The following is a 5586-nucleotide window of genomic DNA, read 5'->3' on the forward strand; positions in this document are numbered from 1 at the left end:
CATGCTATAAGGAAGCCCAAGCCGCATAGAGGAGCCACATGTAGGTCTGGGTTCGACAGCCCCTAATGAGTTCAGCCTTTGAGTCATGTCAGCCTAGGTGCCAAACACATGAGGAGAGTGGTCTTCAGATCATTCCAGTTTCTGCCAGTTGAGTCACCTCCGGCAGTTAGTCTTCCTTGATAAAGCCTTAAACATTGGGTTCTCCCTCTCTCTGAGAGAAATCATCCCCTCTGTGCCCTGTCTGGATTCCTGATCCTCAAAATCTGTGAACATAAGTCACTAGGTGGGAAGCTTTGTTATATAGCAGTAGAAAACTGGAACATCCAGACTTTCCATTATGTGAGATCAACACATTTGGTTCTTAGGGTTTAAGTCATTATAAAGATTATTTTTTTCTTAGTTCCAGTTAATCACATCTAACTTATCCACACTTGTAGTCTTGTTTAAGTACATGTATGTGATATTTTAAAGATTTTATTTATTTATTTATTTGACAGAGAGAGAGCAGGAGCGAGGGGCAGAGGGAGAGAGAGAAGCAGGGTCCCTGCTGAGCAAGGAGTCCGATGTGGGACTTGATCCCAGGACCCTGAGATCATGACCTGAGCTGAAGGCAGACGCTTAACCAACTCAGCCACCCAGGCGTCCCTTGTTTAAGTATATTTTTAAGTTAGCCTATTCTTGTTCTTTAAATATGTCTTCAAAAAGGAAAACCTTTTTTCTAACACGTATTAGAAATAATTGCCACTAAAATTTGAAATCATGCTCTTCCACATATCATCTCAAATCCTCTTGTGACCCACCAGGGATACAGCCCACTTTCTAGGAACCACTGCACTAAGCTTTTCTTCTGATCACAAGGGTTCCTTCTAACCTTACCTTTCAGAATTTTATGAAGTTCCCTTTCCCAGGTTGGTGCTTCACGTTGCCCCCGGGGGTCCCTGCTCTCTGGAGGAGTTCACAGACTTCATTCCTGTGCAGTGCACAGGACAGTTAACATTCATGGGAGGTGACCCATGTCAGGAGCTGGGAAGGGACTGAGACTTTCCCCTACTTACAAGCTGAGAAGCTATTCTGCTTCATGGGGGCTGGCAGAAGACAGGCTCCCAGGGCAGAGACAGGGACAAGGTGTAGCCAGAATGTCAGGCTTCTACTGATTCCCCATGTCTCCTAGGTGCCCAGGAGGTGATACAGATGGGCCTGCACACAACAGTGAGTTATGTTTATAAGACAACACTGAGCTTGGAGGATTTACTCTTTTACAGTGAGCGGTAACAGGCCTGCCTTTTATTGGAGGGGAAAACGTTATTTTATCCTTCAAGGTTGCTTGTTTTTTTTTTTTTTTAAGATTATTTATTTATTTATTTCAGAGAGAGAGAATGAGAGAGAGCACATGAGAGGGGGGAGGGGCAGAGGGAGAAGCAGATTCCCTGCCGAGCAGGGAGCCCGATGCGGGACTCGATCCTGGGACTCCAGTATCATGACCTGAGCCGAAGGCAGTCGCTTAACCAACTGAGCCACCCAGGCGCCCCTAGGTTGCTTGTCTGAAACACAACCCTGAAAATGACCTGGATAAAGGGTAATCAGGGCCTACATTCTTGACATATCCAGTAAGAGCATTCATGAGTGCTCAGGGCTCATGGTGGATTGCCTCTTCCAAAAAATCGCACCCATGGATATCGCAGTTACAAGCCCCATGACCCAGATCAGATAGGTTAGGAAGTGTTGTGAGGTCCCACTTCCTAAAGCTGAAACTCCACCATTCTTTCTCCAATTTCTGAAACCATAGCATAAGGTCAGCAGGTAGCGGGGGCAGGGGCAGGTGATTATATTATAGTGCTCACCTTGAGTCCTGATCAGTAATAATAAAATCAGTTATAATAAAAGGTAAAAGGTTCACTGACTTTAGGATTTTAACTTATGTTAGTAAGATAACCCAAATGTTACCTGGGTTCACCAGTTTGCATGTTCAAGGGAAATCACATTAATGTCTTGTATCAGTTAGCTCTTGTTATGGTAATGCCACAGAACAATCAGCCTCAAACACTCAGTGGCGTATGACATTTGGTTTTTAGTTTTGGGTTTCCTGATCAGCTGAATGGCTCCCTTTCACTCAACAAGTTGGCTTGGGTGGCTCTACTCCCATGTGTCTCTCATCCTTCCCCTAAATCCAGGGGGCTAACCAGAACATATTTCCTTCCTTCTGAATTGTAAGAGAGCATGCCCAACTACACAAGTATATTTTAAGCCTATTAGCCGAAGGACGTTTAACGGCCAAGCACAAAGTCAGGAGGTGAGGAGGTATACTCCACCCACGGAGGTAGAGGGCAAGGGAGGAGATATTCTGACAACAATCTAATCTATCATCTGTCAAAAGCCCATGGTTCCTCTTGTTTTTTACTCACACAGGACCTCAAGCCCCCTTTGCAAAGCCTTCCCCATATTTTCCCTTCAATCCCAAAGTATCAGCATACAATTAAGCCTCAGACAATAAACATTCACACAGTGGCTTCCTCCCCCACCTTCCTGAACGGGCTTTAAAAACACTTACATTCACTTTTCTCAATTAACCAACATTTCTTCCCAATAATAAAAAAGAAATAAAACACTGGTGCCAAGTTTATGCTTCTAAGCGCCCTCCTCTGCCCACCAGGCTGGGGCCTGCTCCTGAAGGAATTGACAAATAACCCCATTGCTTTATGTTCAAGCTTTCACATGCACACAAGGCCTTCTGTTTGAGAGGAGATACATACACATTGTGCAGTTCTTTATAAAGAATGGATCTGTTCTAGTTTTTATGGCTATTTAAAGTTATAAAAGGGAATACATTAATTTAGAAATGCTTCAGAAAAGAGAGAGAGAATAAGAGTCACAACAATAGCTAATGTGTCTAGTTTTTCTGCTGCCTTATATAGTTGGAACATACCTAGGAGCTGGGCTTTACAAGGGGGTGAGTAAGTACCTGACTCAGAGTATTCTGTTATGGCGGTACCTTTTCCTTAAAGCTCTTTTCCCCCTTTATCCCTGGTGTGTGTGCGCATGTGTGTGACGGTGTGTGTGTGAAAAGAATTATGTATATTCCCCAGCAGGTATTTCCTATATGCTTAAAGACTAGCCATTGGCAGTCATCTCTATCTGGCCCCTCCTCTGTTATCCTAGCCCCTGACTGTGAACCTCTGTTGCCTGGGAGGCCACCTGAAGGCTCCTCATCTTTTCCATTGCTAGGGATGTCTATATTAGTCAAAGAGTCTTTGTTGGAAGTGGTAGGAACCCAACTCTAACTAGTTTGAGCACAAAAGGGGATTTATTGGCTCACATGACCAAACCATGGACAGCACAGGGTAGAGCTGATCTAGTGATGAGCGGATTCAGATATCCAAATGCTGTCAGGCTCTTCTCTCCCTCACTTTTCTCCGCTGCTCTATGCTTGTTGGGGCCATTGTTGCTTATCACAGATGGGCTTTCTCCCCAGGGAGGGGAATGTGGCCTCTAGCAACTCTAGAATCGCAGCCTTTCAGCTTCAGCAGCTCATGGAGGATAAAGTCTCTCCCTTAGCTCTGGTGTAAGCAATTCCAGGAGATGTCTCTAACTGGCCTGTTTTTTGTTTGTTTGTTTGTTTTAAGATATATTTATTTATTTTAGAGAGAGAGAGCACACAGGGGGAGGGGCAGGGAGAGGGAGAGAGAACTTGGGGCCCGATCTCACAACCTGAGCCAAAACCAAGAGTCGGATGCTTAACTGTGCCACCCAGGTGAACCCCCCTTTTGTTTTTTTAAACATTTATTTATTTTGGGGGGGGCGGAGGGAGAGAGAATCTCAAGCAGACTCCGTGCTAAGCATGGGACCCAACACAGGTTTGGATCTCAAGACCCTGAGATCACAACCCCAGCGGAAACCCAGAGTCCGGTACCTAAATGACTGTGCCACCCAGGTGCCCCCTAACTGGTATGCTTTGAGTCACATGCTCATGGCCTGGACTAACCACCAGGACTTCATTTCCAGAATAAAGATGGGGAGCACTGCATGGCCACTGGGGAAACCATTGGGAACCGTGAAACCACTTTAGTTTGCATGAACTATAGTGCTCCTTATGAGAACTGTAAAGTTGGTAACAAGCCCTTTCCTTAATCTGTACCTTAGGAAGCCCATCTATACACTGGCAGGGGGTGAGGTGATCTGGAAGACTTCCCATATGGATGTCCTGTGACCCTGTTATAAAATAACACACTATTCTGGAAGGCAGTTCCAGCTCATACTCTCTTTGAGGGCCCTCTGTATTTGATCTCTGTGGGTCACTGGCTGGGGCAGGTTAAACACCACCAGGGTAGCTGTCCTGGGATGTGAAACTGGACTGGACAGTAATTGCCCACCTCTTTGGGGTAGTGGTGCTGGGAAATATGGTTGCCCACTGTCCCTGGGCCCCTGGGAGGGCTCGTTCCTGGCCAGCTTCCCTGTAATTGTGACTGCTTGAAGCTTGGGGTCATTTCGACCTTAACATGAGGGTTGGAACTCACAGCCTTGAGTCCTAGAGCTGGCTCTGCCAAGCCGCCAGTTAATTCCCTTCTGTCATCTCCTTGCCTCTTAAAGTTCTCTCCAGGTATATCTCTACTCATCCTGAAGCCTTCATGAGTAATGTTGAATTTTCTTTTTAAAAATTTTTTAATTAACATATAATGTATTATTTGTTTCAGGGGTACAGGTCTGTGATTCATTAGTCTTGCACAAAAATATGGAACGCTTCACGAATTTGTGTGTCATCCTTGTGCAGCGGCCATGCTAATCTTCTCTGTGTTGTTCCAGTTTTAGTATATGTGCTGCCAAAGCAAGCACTAATGCTGAATTTTCTGAAGATTGGTCCTCTGTCAAAAGATTGGCATCTGGGGCACCTGGATGGCTCAGTCATTAAGCGTCTGCCTTCGGCTCAGGTCAAGCCCCGCATTGGGCTCCCTGCTCAGCAGGAGTCTGCTTCTCCCTCTCCTGCTCCCCCTGCTTGTGTTCCTGCTCTCGCTCTCTCTCTCTCTGTCAAATAAATAAATAAAATCTTTAAAAAAAAAAGATTGTCATCTGTACATTTATTTATTTTAAACCAAATGAAAATGTTTGAGGTATATATGTATCATATGTTATAATTAATCCACATTTGGACTAATATTTTTGATGCACTGATCAAATATCTGTCTTGACAGCATGAGATAAAGGGGCTTCTGCTATATTGGCTTATTATCTATCATCACCTAATATGACACTTAAAAGCAATTAAATGGATGGTGCCTTAGGGTTTGCTCATTGTAGACCTTGGGACAAGAATTTGAGACCAAGTGGTTAATTTGGGGAATGATCTCAAGAAACACTGTTGGTAGGGTGGGGAGCAAGACAGCGAAGGAAAGGCTGCCAATGAATTATGTGTGATCATGTAATTTACCACTGTGGGCAACTGGAGCTAATCCCACTGGGGAACTCTGGGAGACAAGAACACCCTTCTGAGTTGTCCCACATGATGGGTGAGGATGCTGGTAGCCATCAACTTCCCATCTGTAATTGGTTGAAGGATATTGGGCATCATCACCAGTAATGCTACGTTATCTGGTG

The 5586-nt window shown here is 44.9% G+C and overlaps 1 non-coding gene across 1 annotated transcript; it reads right to left on the bottom strand.

The window, feature by feature from the left end:
• Positions 1 to 4720: 4720 nt before the first annotated feature.
• Positions 4721 to 4827, bottom strand: LOC118011618. Its single transcript, XR_004679500.1, has one exon. It is a non-coding gene; the product is annotated as a U6 spliceosomal RNA (small nuclear RNA).
• Positions 4828 to 5586: the final 759 nt, after the last annotated feature.

This window comes from Mirounga leonina, unplaced genomic scaffold (genome assembly GCF_011800145.1).
Source record: "Mirounga leonina isolate KUSES-001 unplaced genomic scaffold, KU_Mleo_1.0 Mir_150, whole genome shotgun sequence".
Lineage (NCBI taxonomy): Eukaryota > Metazoa > Chordata > Mammalia > Carnivora > Phocidae > Mirounga > Mirounga leonina.